Here is a 15,659-nt window from a genome sequence, read left to right on the forward strand (position 1 = left end):
TTAGAAGCATTAAATGTGTTTTATTGAATGCATTTTTAAATATATTTTTAGATAGATATTGCTTTGAGTCAGAATCAATTTTTACCTACAACATTAATTGGTAAGATCTAGGGTTTACACTGAAATAAGCTGTTTTCATTTAAATATATCTTCAATATATGTGGATATTACACAACATTTAAAAAGCATACACATGATGCACATTAAAAAAATTCAGCATATTTTAAACTTCAATAACTTTTAAAACATTCATCAAATTGCTTCAAAACAAGTGCACTTGAATCTGAAGAAAGAAGTGCACTTGAATCTGAAGAAAGAAGTGCACTTGAATCTGAAGAAGACAGTGCACTTGAATCTTAAGAAAGAAGTGCACTTGAATCTTAAGAAAGAAGTGCACTTGAATCTTAAGAAAGAAGAGCACTTGAATCTTAAGAAGGAAGTGCTTAAGAAAGTGCACTTGAATCTGAAGAAAGAAGTGCACTTGAATCTGAAGAAAGAAGTGCACTTGAATCTGAAGAAGACAGTGCACTTGAATCTTAAGAAAGAAGTGCACTTGAATCTTAAGAAAGAAGTGCACTTGAATCTTAAGAAAGAAGAGCACTTGAATCTTAAGAAGGAAGTGCTTAAGAAAGTGCACTTGAATCTAAAGAAAGAAGTGCACTTGAATCTGAAGAAAGAAATGCACTTGAATCTGAAGAAAGAAGTGCACTTGAATCTCTAGAAAGAAGTGCACTTGATACCTGAGAAAAAAATGCACTTGAATCTCTAGAAAGAAGTGCACTTGAACATTAAGAAAAAAGTGCACTTGAATCTTAAGAAGGAAGTGCTTAAGAAAGTGCACTTGAATCTGAAAAAAGAAGTGTACTTGAATCTGAAGAAAGAAGTGCACTTGAATCTGAAAAAAAAGTGCACTTGAATCTGAAGAATAAAGGAGTGCACTTGATACCTGAGAAAGAAGTGCACTTGAATCTCTAGAAAGAAATGCACTTGAATCCCAGAAAAGAAGTGCACTTGACACCTGAGAAAGAAGTGCACTTGAATCTCAAGAAAGAAGTGCACTTGATACCTGAGAAAGAAGTGCACTTTAATCTCTAGAAAGAAGTGAACTTGATACCTGAGAAAGAAGTGCACTTGAATCTCTAGAAAGAAGTGCACTTGATACCTGAGAAAGAAGTGCACTTCATACCTGAGAAAGAAGTGCACTTGAATCTCTAGAAAGAAGTGCACTTGAATCTCTAGAAAGAAGTGCACTTGATACCTGAGAAAGAAGTGCACTTGAATCTCTAGAAAGAAAAGCACTTGAATCTCTAGAAAGAAGTGCACTTAATACCTTAGAAAGAAGTGCACTTGAATCCCAGGAAAGAAGTGCACTCGAATCCCAGAAAAGAAGTGCACTTGAATCTCTGGGAAGAAGTGCACTTGATACCTGAGAAAGAAGTGCACTTTAATCTCTAGAAAGAAGTGCACTTGATACCTGAGAAAGAAGTGCACTTGAATCTCTAGAAAGAAGTGCACTTGATACCTGAGAAAGAAGTGCACTTGAATCTCTAGAAAGAAGTGCACTTGAATCTAGAAAAATAAGTGCACTTGAATCTCAAGAAAGAAGTGCACTTAAATCACTAGAAAGAAGTGCACTTGAATCCCAAGACAGAAGTGCACTTGATACCCGAGAAAGAAGTGCACTTGATACCTGAGAAAGAAGTGCACTTGAATCTCTAGAAAGAAGTGCACTTGAATCCCAAGACAGAAGTGCACTTGATACCTGATAAAGTAGTGCACTTGATACCTGAGAAAAAAGTGCACTTGAATCTCTAGAAAGAAGTGCACTTGATACCTGAGGAATAAGTGCACTTGAATCCCAAGAAAGTAGTGCACTTGAATCCCAGAAAAGAAGTGCACTTGAATATCTAGAAAGAAGTGCAATTGATACCTGAGAAAGAAGTGCACTTGATACCTGAGAAAGAAGTGCACCTAAATCTCTAGAAAGAAGTGCACTTGATACCTGAGAAAGAAGTGCACTTGAATCTCAAGAAAGAAGTGCACTTGAATCTCAAGACTTCTTATTTTAATATGCTGAAAATTTTAAATGCTATTGATAGGCTGAATACTTTAAATGCTATTGAAGTTATGAATAAAAATCTGTTTTTTTATCATGTAATACAGTATAAATGTGTAAGTTTAGGAGCTGTAGTGTGTAATGTGGGTTAGACTTGATACAATACAGCTGTTTTGGAGCAATTGGATGCATATTTTAAAAGGTATTGAAGTTTTAATATGCTGAAAGTTGTAAATGCTATTGATAGGCTGAATACTTTAAATGCTATTGAAGTTATGAATAGAATTCTGTTTTTTTATCATGTAATACAGAGTAAATTTGTCAGTTTAGGAGCTGTAGTGTGTAATGTGGGTTACTCTTGATACAATACAGCTGTTGTGGAGCAAGTGAATGCATATTTTAAAAGTTATTGAAATTTTAATATGCTGAAAATTTTAAATGCTATTAATAGGCTGAATACTTTAAATGCTATTGAATTCATGAATAGAAATCTGTTTTTTTATCATGTAACACAGAGTAAATTTGTCAGTTTAGGAGCTGTGGTGTGTATTGTGGGTTACACTTGATACAATACAGCTGTTTTGGAGCAATTGGATGCATATTTTAAAAGTTATTGAAGTCTTAATATGAATCCCAGGAAAGAAGTGCAGTTGATACATGAGAAAGAAGTGCACTTGAATCCCAGGAAAGAAGTGCACTTGAATCACTAGAAAAAGAAGTGCACTTGAATCCCAAGAAAAAAGTGCTCTTGAATCCCAAGACAGAAGTGCACTTGAATCTAGAAAAAGAAGTGCACTTGAATCTCTAGAAATAAGTGCACTTGAATCCCAAGAAAGAAGTGCACTTGAATCTCTAGAAAGAAGTGCACTTGATTTTCTAGGAAGAAGTGCACTTGAATCTAGAAAAAGAAGTGCACTTGAATCTCTAGAAAGAAGTGCACTTGAATCCCAAGACAGAAGTGCACTTGAATCCCAAGACAGAAGTGCACTTGAATCTCAAGAAAGAAGTGCACTTAAATCACTAGAAAAAAAAGTGCACTTGAATCCCAAGACAGAAGTGCACTTGAATCTCTAGAAAGAAGTGCACTTGAATCCCAAGAAAGAAGTGCTCTTGAATCCCAGGAAAGAAGTGCACTTGAATCTCTAGAAAGAAGTGCACTTGAATCTCTAGAAATAAGTGCACTTGAATCTCTAGAAATAAGTGCACTTGAATCCCAAGAAAGAAGAGCACTTGAATCCCAAGACAGAAGTGCACTTGAATCTAGAAAAAGAAGTGCACTTGAATCTCTAGATAGAAGTGCACTTGAATCTCTAAAAAGAAGTGCACTTGAATCCTAGAAAAGAAGTGCACTTGAATCCCAAGACAGAAGTGCACTTGATACCTGATAAAGAAGTGCACTTGATACATGAGAAAAAAGTGCACTTGAATCTCTAGAAAGAGGTGCACTTGAATCTAGAAAAAGAAGTGCACTTGAATCTCTAGAAAGAAGTGCACTTGAATCCCAAGACAGAAGTGCACTTGAATCCCAAGATAGAAGTGCACTTAAATCTCTAGAAAGAAGTGCACTTGAATCCCATGAAAGAACACTTAAATCTCTAGAAAGAAATGCACTTAAATCCTAGGAAAGAAGTGCACTTGAATCTCTAGAAAGAAGTGCACTTGAATCTAGCAAAAGAAGTGCACTTGAATCTTTAGAAAGAAGTGCACTTGAATCCCAAGACAGAAGTGCACTTGATACCTGAGAAAGTAGTGCACTTGATACCTGAGAAATAAGTGCACTTGAATCCCAAGAAAGTAGTGCACTTGAATCCAAGGAAAGAAGTGCACTTGAATATCTAGAAAGAAGTGCAATTGATACCTGAGAAAGAAGTGCACTTGATACCTGAGAAAGAAGTGCACGTGAATCTCAAGAAAGAAGTGCACTTGAATCTCAAGACTTCTTATTTTAATATGCTGAAAATTTTAAATGCTATTGAAGTTATGAATCGAAATCTGTTTTTTTATCATGTAATACAGTGTAAATGTGTCAGTTTAGAAGCTACAGTGTGTAATGTGGGTTACACTTGATACAATACAGTAGTTTTGGAGCAATTGGATGCATATTTTAAAAGTTATTGAAGTTTTAATATGCTGAACATTTTAAATGCTATTGATAGGCTGAATACTTTAAATGCTATTGAAGTTATGAATAGAAATCTGTTTTTTTATCATGTAATACAGTGTAAATGTGTCAGTTTAGGAGCTGTAGTATGTAATGTGGGTTACACTTGATACAATACAGCTGTTGTGAAGCAATTGGATGCATATTTTAAAAGTTATTGAACTTTTATTATGCTGAAAATTTTAAATGTTATTGATTGGCTGAATACTTTAAATGCTATTGAAGTTATGAATCGAAATCTGTTTTTTTATCATGTCATACAGTGTAAATGTGTCAGTTTAGGAGCTGCAGTGTGTAATGTGGGTTACACTTGATACAATACAGCTGTTTTGGAGCAATTGGATGCATATTTTAAAAGTTATTGAAGTTTTAATATGCTGAAAATTGTAAATGCTATTGATAGGCTGAACACTTTAAATGCTATTGAAGTTATGAATAGAAATCTGTTTTTTTATCATGTAATACAGTGTAAATGTGTCAGTTTAGGAGCTGTAGTGTGTAATGTGGGTTACACTTGATACAATACAGCTGTTTTGGAGCAATTGGATGCATATTTTAAAAGTTATTGAAGTTTTAATATGCTGAAAATTGTAAATGCTATTGATAGGCTGAATACTTTAAATGCTATTGAAGTTATGAATAGAATTCTGTTTTTTTAACAGATTCAAGTTATTGAAGTTTTAATAATTCAATAATTCAAGTTATTGAAGTTTTATATGCTGAAAATTTTAAATGCTATTGATAGGCTGAATACTTTAAATGCTATTGAAGTTATGTAGTTTGTAATGTGGGTTACACTTGATACAATACATCTGTTTTGGAGCAATTGGATGCATATTTTAAAAGTTATTGAAGTTTTATATGCTGAAAATTTTAAATGCTATTGATAGGCTGAATACTTTAAATGCTATTGAAGTTATGAATAGAATTCTGTTTTTTTATCATGTCATACAGTGTAAATGTGTCAGTTTAGGAGCTGTAGTTTGTAATGTGGGTTACACTTGATACAATACAGCTGTTTTGGAGCAATTGGATGCATATTTTAAAAGTTATTGAAGTTTTAATATGCTGAAAATTGTAAATGCTATTGATAGGCTGAATACTTTAAATGCTATTGAAGTTATGAATAGAAATCTGTTTTTTTATCATGTAATACAGTGTAAATTTTTAAGTTTAGGAGCTGTAGTGTGTAATGTGGGTTACACTTGATACAATACAGCTGTTTTGGAGCAATTGGATGCATATTTTAAAAGTTATTGAAGTTTTAATATGCTGAAAATTGTAAATGCTATTGATAGGCTGAATACTTTAAATGCTATTAATATGCTTCAAGTCAGTAGCTTAATATATATAGCTTCAATTACTTCAAAACAAGTTGTATTTTTTCAAGTGTAACCCACATTACACACTGCAACTGTTATACTGACACTTACTTTTTAATAAATAATAAAAAATCAGATTTTTGTTCCATATTTTAAATAACATACACATGATGCACATTGAAAAAATTCAGCATATTTTAAACTTCAATAGCTTTTAAAATAATTAACAAATTGCTTCAAAACAATTTGTATTTTATCAAGTGTAACCCACATTACACACTACATTTGTTAAACTTACACGTTTACCTTTTAATAAATAATAAAAAACTGACTTTTGTACTGTATATTAAAAGCATACACATGATGCACATTGAAAAAATTCATCAAAATGCTTCAAAACAAGTTGTATTTTATCAAGTGTAACCCACATTACACACTACAACTGTTATACTGACACTTTTGCCTTTTAATAAATAATAAAAAACTGATTTTTGTTCCTTATTTTAAATAGCATACACATGATGCACATTGAAAAAAATCAGCATATTTTAAACTTCAATAGCTTTTAAAATAATTAACAAATTGCTCCAAGCTGTATTTTATTAAGTGTAACCCAATTTACACACTACAACTCCTAAACTGACACTTTTACCCTGTTTTACATGATAAAAAACTGATTTTTTTTATCTATAACTTCAATAGCATTTAAAGTATTCAGCATATTAATAACTTCAATAGCTTTTAAAATGTGCATTCAATTTCTCCAAAACAAGCTGTATTTTATTAAGTGTAACCCACACTACAACTCCTAAACTGATACTTTTACCCTGTTTTACATGATAAAAAACTGATTTTTTTATCCATAACTTCAATAGCATTTAATATATTCAGCATATCAATTACCTCAATAGCTTTTAAAATGTGCATTCAATTGCTCCAAAACCAGATGTATTTTATCAAGTGTAACCCACATTACCTTTTAATAAATAATTAAAAACTGATTTTTGTTCCATATTTTAAATAGCATACACATGATGCACATTGAAAAAAATCAGCATATTTTAAACTTCAATAGCTTTTAAAATAATTGACAAATTGCTCCAAGCTGTATTTTATTAAGTGTAACCCAATTTACACACTACAACTCCTAAACTGACACTTTTACCCTGTTTTACATGATAAAAAACTGATTTTTTTATCTATAACTTCAATAGCATTTAAAGTATTCAGCATATTAATAACTTCAATAGCTTTTAAAATGTGCATTCAATTGCTCCAAAACAAGCTGTATTTTATTAAGTGTAACCCACACTACAACTCCTAAACTGACACTTTTACCCTGTTTTACATGATAAAAAACTGATTTTTTTATCCATAACTTCAATAGCATTTAAAGTATTCAGCACATCAATAACTTCAATAGCTTTTAAAATATGCATCCAATTGCTCCAAAACAAGCTGAACTTTATCAAGTTTTTTAAATAACATACACATGATGCACATTGAAAAAATTCAGCATATTTTAAACTTCAATAGCTTTTAAAATAATTAACAAATTGCTTCAAAACAATTTGTATTTTATCAAGTGTAACCCACATTACACACTACATTTGTTAAACTTACACGTTTACCTTTTAATAAATAATAAAAAACTGACTTTTGTACTGTATATTAAAAGCATACACATGATGCACATTGAAAAAATTCATCAAAATGCTTCAAAACAAGTTGTATTTTATCAAGTGTAACCCACATTACACACTACAACTGTTATACTGACACTTTTGCCTTTTAATAAATAATAAAAAACTGATTTTTGTTCCTTATTTTAAATAGCATACACATGATGCACATTGAAAAAAATCAGCATATTTTAAACTTCAATAGCTTTTAAAATAATTAACAAATTGCTCCAAGCTGTATTTTATTAAGTGTAACCCAATTTACACACTACAACTCCTAAACTGACACTTTTACCCTGTTTTACATGATAAAAAACTGATTTTTTTATATCTATAACTTCAATAGCATTTAAAGTATTCAGCATATTAATAACTTCAATAGCTTTTAAAATGTGCATTCAATTTCTCCAAAACAAGCTGTATTTTATTAAGTGTAACCCACACTACAACTCCTAAACTGATACTTTTACCCTGTTTTACATGATAAAAAACTGATTTTTTTATCCATAACTTCAATAGCATTTAATATATTCAGCATATCAATTACCTCAATAGCTTTTAAAATGTGCATTCAATTGCTCCAAAACCAGATGTATTTTATCAAGTGTAACCCACATTACCTTTTAATAAATAATTAAAAACTGATTTTTGTTCCATATTTTAAATAGCATACACATGATGCACATTGAAAAAAATCAGCATATTTTAAACTTCAATAGCTTTAAAAATAATTGACAAATTGCTCCAAGCTGTATTTTATTAAGTGTAACCCAATTTACACACTACAACTCCTAAACTGACACTTTTACCCTGTTTTACATGATAAAAAACTGATTTTTTTATCTATAACTTCAATAGCATTTAAAGTATTCAGCATATTAATAACTTCAATAGCTTTTAAAATGTGCATTCAATTGCTCCAAAACAAGCTGTATTTTATTAAGTGTAACCCACACTACAACTCCTAAACTGACACTTTTACCCTGTTTTACATGATAAAAAACTGATTTTTTTTATCCATAACTTCAATAGCATTTAAAGTATTCAGCACATCAATAACTTCAATAGCTTTTAAAATATGCATCCAATTGCTCCAAAACAAGCTGAACTTTATCAAGTTTTTTAAATAACATACACATGATGCACATTGAAAAAATTCAGCATATTTTAAACTTCAATAGCTTTTAAAATAATTAACAAATTGCTTCAAAACAATTTGTATTTTATCAAGTGTAACCCACATTACACACTACATTTGTTAAACTTACACGTTTACCTTTTAATAAATAATAAAAAACTGACTTTTGTACTGTATATTAAAAGCATACACATGATGCACATTGAAAAAATTCATCAAAATGCTTCAAAACAAGTTGTATTTTATCAAGTGTAACCCACATTACACACTACAACTGTTATACTGACACTTTTGCCTTTTAATAAATAATAAAAAACTGATTTTTGTTCCTTATTTTAAATAGCATACACATGATGCACATTGAAAAAAATCAGCATATTTTAAACTTCAATAGCTTTTAAAATAATTAACAAATTGCTCCAAGCTGTATTTTATTAAGTGTAACCCAATTTACACACTACAACTCCTAAACTGACACTTTTACCCTGTTTTACATGATAAAAAACTGATTTTTTTTATCTATAACTTCAATAGCATTTAAAGTATTCAGCATATTAATAACTTCAATAGCTTTTAAAATGTGCATTCAATTTCTCCAAAACAAGCTGTATTTTATTAAGTGTAACCCACACTACAACTCCTAAACTGATACTTTTACCCTGTTTTACATGATAAAAAACTGATTTTTTTATCCATAACTTCAATAGCATTTAATATATTCAGCATATCAATTACCTCAATAGCTTTTAAAATGTGCATTCAATTGCTCCAAAACCAGATGTATTTTATCAAGTGTAACCCACATTACCTTTTAATAAATAATTAAAAACTGATTTTTGTTCCATATTTTAAATAGCATACACATGATGCACATTGAAAAAAATCAGCATATTTTAAACTTCAATAGCTTTTAAAATAATTGACAAATTGCTCCAAGCTGTATTTTATTAAGTGTAACCCAATTTACACACTACAACTCCTAAACTGACACTTTTACCCTGTTTTACATGATAAAAAACTGATTTTTTTATCTATAACTTCAATAGCATTTAAAGTATTCAGCATATTAATAACTTCAATAGCTTTTAAAATGTGCATTCAATTGCTCCAAAACAAGCTGTATTTTATTAAGTGTAACCCACACTACAACTCCTAAACTGACACTTTTACCCTGTTTTACATGATAAAAAACTGATTTTTTTATCCATAACTTCAATAGCATTTAAAGTATTCAGCACATCAATAACTTCAATAGCTTTTAAAATATGCATCCAATTGCTCCAAAACAAGCTGAACTTTATCAAGTGTAACCCACATTACACACTACAACTCTTACACTGACACTTTTACCCTCTTTTACAAAATAGAAAACAGATTTTTATTCATAACTTCAATAGCATTTAAAGTATTCAGCATACCAATAACTTTCATCAATAACATCCAATTGCTCCAAAACAAGCTGTTTTTTCTTAAGTGTAAGAATTGTAGTGTGTAATGTTTGTTACACCTGATACAATACAACTTGTTTTGTAGCAATTTGATGAATATTTTAAAAGCTTTTGAAGTTACCAGATATGCCTATACCTAATATGCTGAATAATTTAAATGCTATTGAAGTTATTGATATGCAATAACTTGAATAACTAAAACATCATCAGATTTTCACACAAGTCCTAAAAGTAGATAAAGAGAACCCAGTTAAACAAATGAGACAAAAATATTATACTTGGTCATTTATTTATTGAGGAAAATGATCCAATATTACATATTTCTGAGTGGCAAAAGTATGTGAACCTTTGCTTTCAGTATCTGGTGTGACCCCCCCTTTGCAGCAATAACTGCAACTAAATGTTTCTGGTAACTGTTGATCAGTCCTGCAGAACAGCTTCAACTCTGGGATGTTGGTGGGTTTCCTCACATTAACTGCTCGCTTCAGGTCCTTCCACAACATTTCGATTGGATTAAGGTCAGGACTTTGACTTGGCCATTCCAAAACATTAACTTTATTCTTCTTTAACCATTCTTTGTAGAACGACTTGTGTGCTTAAGGTCGTTGTCTTGCTGCATGACCCGCCTTCTCTTGAGATTCAGTTCATGGACAGATGTCCTGACATTTTCCTTAAGAATTCTCTGATATAATTCAGAATTCATTGTTCCATCAATGATGGCAAGCCGTCCTGGCCCAGATGCAGCAAAACAGGCCCAAACCATGATATTACCACCACCATGTTTCACAGATGGGATAAGGTCCTTATGCTGGAATGCAGTGTTTTCCTTTTTCCAAACATAACGCTTTTCATTTAAACCAAAAAGTTATATTTTGGTCTCATCCATCCACAAAACATTCTTCCAATGGCCTTCTGGCTTGTCCACGTGATCTGTAGCAAACTGCAGACGAGCAGCAATGTTCTTTTTGGAGAGCAGTGGCTTTCTCCTTGCAACCCTGCCATGCACACCATTGTTGTTCAGTGTTCTCCTGATGGTGGACTCATGAACATAAGCCAATGTGAGAGAGGCCTTCAGTTGCTTAGAAGTTACCCTGGGGTCCTTTGTGACCTCGCCGACTATTACACGCCTTGCTCTTGGAGTGATCTTTGTTGGTCGACCACTCCTGGGGAGGGTAACAATGGTCTTGAATTTCCTCCATTTGTACACAATCTGTCTGACTGTGGATTGGTGGAGTCCAAACTCTTTAGAGATGGTTTTGTAACCTTTTCCAGCCTGATGAGCATCAACAACTCTTTTTCTGAGGTCCTCAGAAATCTCCTTTGTGCGTGCCATGATACAGTTCCACAAACATGTGTTGTGAAGAGCAGACTGATAGATCCCTGTACTTTAAATAAAACAGGGTGCCCACTCACACCTGATTGTCATCCCATTGATTGAAAACAACTGACTCTAATTTTACCTTCAAATTAACTGCTAATGCTAGGGATTCACATACTTTTGCCACTCACAAATATGTAATATTGGATCATTTTTCTCAATAAATAAATGACCAAGTACAATATTTTTTTCTCATTTGTTTAACTGGGTTCTCTTTATCTACTTGTAGGACTTGTGTGAAAATCTGATGATGCAGAAATATAGAAAATTCTAAAGGGTTCACAAACATTCAAGCACCACTGTACTTTAAATGCTATTGAAGTTATGAATAAAAATCTGTTTTTATTTTGTAATAAAGGGTAAAAGTGTCAGTGTAAGAGTTGTAGTGTGTAATGTGGGTTACACTTGATGAAATACAACTTGTTTTGGAGCAATTTGTTGAATTTTTAAAAAGCTATTTAAGTTTTTGATATGCTGAATACTTTAAATGCTATTGAAGTTATAAATAAAAATCTGTTTTTTATGATGTAATACAGGGTAAAAGTGTCAGTGTAAGAGTTGTAGTGTGTAATGTGGGTTACACTTGATAAAATACAACTTGTTTTGGAGAAATTTGATGAATATTTTACACACGTAACACGTCACACGTAAGTCGCACATACAGCGACTTCAGACTCAACTCGGACTCGTTTCAAAGGACTCGTGACTCGCAAAAAATTACTTGTGGTCAACAAAAATCAGCAACATTAGTTACATGTGACAATTATATATATATATATACAGTATATATGATTCGACATCATTCTGATCGTGTCATTTTCTGCTCTCTAATAACGCTCCGGCCATTTTAAACCACAAAGCACGCAATGGGTAAATGTTCCAGCCAGCTTCCGGCATAGTGATGAAGCGTCGCTCCCTACTTAAAATGGTGAAATACCCTACGTAGTGCACTTCACAGTAACAGATAATGTGAATGGAACGCTCCTACAGAATTGGCTCTAATGATTGTAAGAACCGCTTTCTGAACCAATCAGACCTTCTGATTGTAATTTTTAGTAAGAAATGCTGTTATTTGCATGTATTTAGTTTGCAGCATCACACAGATTGTCAATGAAACGCTTGATTGGCTTTCTAAAGAGTTAGTGTTTTACTTCACAACCGAGAAAAGTTTGGAGGTTTTTAACTATAAAAAAATAAACATTTACAAAAAAACGGATTCTATTCTTAATGGGACAACACACACTTATAAATGTAATAGCATCTGGAAGAACATAAGCTAAGGTAAGCAGTATTATGGATTTTTTGCTGTGTTTGGGATAAAAACAAAACGTATCAGTTTAAGCTTTTATAACTGGTACCTAGGAAAGTAAAGGAATGAAGTAAAACGGCAAAATACAGTCGCTAATCTGTTGTTTTATATCTGAACTTACATATCTAAAGACTTGTGACTCGACTCTGACTCTAGCCTAAAGACTCGTGACTCAGACTCTAGCCTAAAGACTTGCGACTCGACTCGGACTCTAGTCTAAAGACTCGGGACTCGACTCGGAATCTAGTCTAAAGACTCGTGACTCGACTCGGACTCTAGTCTAAAGACTCGCGACTGGACTCGGACTCTAGCCTAAAGACTCGTGACTCGACTCGGACTCTAGCCTAAAGACTCGTGACTCGACTCGGACTCTAGCCTAAAGACTCGTGACTCGACTCAAACTCTAACCTAAAGACTCGTGACTCGACTCAGACTCTAGCCAAAAGACTCATGACTCAGACTCTAGCCTAAAGACTCGCGACTCGACTCAGACTCTAGCCTAAAGACTCGCGACTCGACTCGGACTCTAGCCTAAAGACTCGCGACTTGACTCGAACTATAGTCTAAAGACTCGTGACTCGACTCGGACTCTAGTCTAAAGACCCGTGACTCGACTCGGACTCTAGTCTGAAGACTCGCGACTCGACTCGGACTCTTGCCTAAAGACTCGTGACTTGACTCGGACTCTAGCCTAAAGACTCGCGACTCGACTCGGACTCTAGCCTAAAGACTCGTGACTCGACTCGGACTCTAGCCTAAAGACTTGTGACTCGACTCAAACTCTAGCCTAAAGACTTGTGACTCGACTCAAACTCTAACCTAAAGACTCGTGACAACTCAAACTCTAACCTAAAGACCCGTGACTCGACTCAAACTCTAACCTAAAGACTCAAGACTCGACTCGAACTATAGTCTAAAGACTCGTGACTCGACTCGGACTCTAGTCTAAAGACGCGTGACTCGACTCGGACTCTAGTCTAAAGACTCGCGACTCGACTCAGACTCTTGCCTAAAGACTCGTGACTTGACTCGGACTCTAGCCTAAAGACTCGCGACTCGACTCGGACTCTAGCCTAAAGACTCAAGACTCGACTCGGACTCTAGCCTAAAGACTCGTGACTCAGGCTCTAGCCTAAAGACTCGTGACTCGACTCGGACTATAGCCTAAAGACTCGTGACTCAGCCTCCAGCCTAAAGACTCGCGACTCGACTCGGACTCTAGCCTAAAGACTCGCGACTCGACTCGGACTCTAGCCTAAAGACTCGTGACTCGACTCAAACTCTAACCTAAAGACTCGTGACAACTCAAACTCTAACCTAAAGACCCGTGACTCGACTTCAACCTAAAGACTCAAGACTCGACTCGGACTCTAGCCTAAAGACTCGTGACTCAGGCTCTAGCCTAAAGACTCGTGACTCGACTCGGACTCTAGCCTAAAGACTCGTGACTCAGCCTCCAGCCTAAAGACTCGCGACTCGGACTCTAGCCTAAAGACTCGCGACTCGACTCGGACTCTAGCCTAAAGACTCGCGACTTGACTCGAACTATAGTCTAAAGACTCGTGACTCGACTCGGACTCTAGTCTAAAGACCCGTGACTCGATTCTGACTCTAGTCTAAAGACTCGCGACTCGACTCAGACTCTTGCCTAAAGACTCGTGACTTGACTCGGACTCTAGCCTAAAGACTCGCGACTCGACTCGGACTCTAGCCTAAAGACTCGTGACTCGACTTGGACTCTAGCCTAAAGACTTGTGACTGGACTCAAACTCTAACCTAAAGACTCGTGACAACTCAAACTCTAACCTAAAGACCCGTGACTCGACTCAAACTCTAACCTAAAGACTCAAGACTCGACTCGGACTCTAGCCTAAAGACTCGTGACTCAGGCTCTAGCCTAAAGACTCGTGACTCGACTCGGACTATAGCCTAAAGACTCGTGACTCAGCCTCCAGCCTAAAGACTCGCGACTCGACTCGGACTCTAGCCTAAAGACTCGCGACTCGACTCGGACTCTAGCCTAAAGACTCGTGACTCGACTCGGACTCTAGCCTAAAGACTTGTGACTCGACTCAAACTCTAACCTAAAGACTCGTGACAACTCAAACTCTAACCTAAAGACCCGTGACTCGACTTCAACCTAAAGACTCAAGACTCGACTCGGACTCTAGCCTAAAGACTCGTGACTCAGGCTCTAGCCTAAAGACTCGTGACTCGACTCGGACTCTAGCCTAAAGACTCGTGACTCAGCCTCCAGCCTAAAGACTCGCGACTCGGACTCTAGCCTAAAGACTCGCGACTCGACTCGGACTCTAGCCTAAAGACTCGCGACTTGACTCGAACTATAGTCTAAAGACTCGTGACTCGACTCGGACTCTTGTCTAAAGACCCGTGACTCGATTCTGACTCTAGTCTAAAGACTCGCGACTCGACTCGGACTCTAGTCTAAAGACTCGCGACTCGACTCGGACTCTTGCCTAAAGACTCGTGACTCGACTCGGACTCTAGCCTAAAGACTTGTGACTCGACTCAAACTCTAACCTAAAGACTCGTGACTCAACTCAAACTCTAACCTAAAGACCCGTGACTCGACTCAAACTCTAACCTAAAGACTCGTGACTCGACTCGGACTCCAGCCTAAAAACTCGTGACTCAGACTCTAGCCTAAAGACTCGCGACTCGACTCGGACTCTAGCCTAAAGACTCGCGACTCGACTCGGACTCTAGCCTAAAGACTCGTGACTTGACTCGGACTCTAGTCTAAAGACCCGTGACTCGACTCGGACTCTAGCCTAAAGACCTGTGACTCGACTCGGACTCTAGCCTAAAGACCTGTGACTCGACTCGGACTCTACCCTAAAGACCCGTGACTCGACTCGGACTCTAGTCTAAAGACCCGTGATTCGACTCGGACTCTAGCCTAAAGACTCGTGACTCGACTCGGACTCTAGCCTAAAGACTTGTGACTCGACTCGGACTCTAGCCTAAAGACTTGTGACAACTCAAACTCTAACCTAAAGACCCGTGACTGGACTCGGACTCTAGCCTAAAGACTCGTCATTCGATTCGGACTCTAGCCTAAAGACTCGTGACTGTACTCTGACTCTAGCCTAAAGACTTGTGACTTGACTCGGACTCTAGCCTAAAGACTTGTGACAACACATA

Source organism: Trichomycterus rosablanca, chromosome 23 (genome assembly GCF_030014385.1).
Source record: "Trichomycterus rosablanca isolate fTriRos1 chromosome 23, fTriRos1.hap1, whole genome shotgun sequence".
Taxonomy (NCBI): Eukaryota; Metazoa; Chordata; class Actinopteri; order Siluriformes; family Trichomycteridae; genus Trichomycterus; species Trichomycterus rosablanca.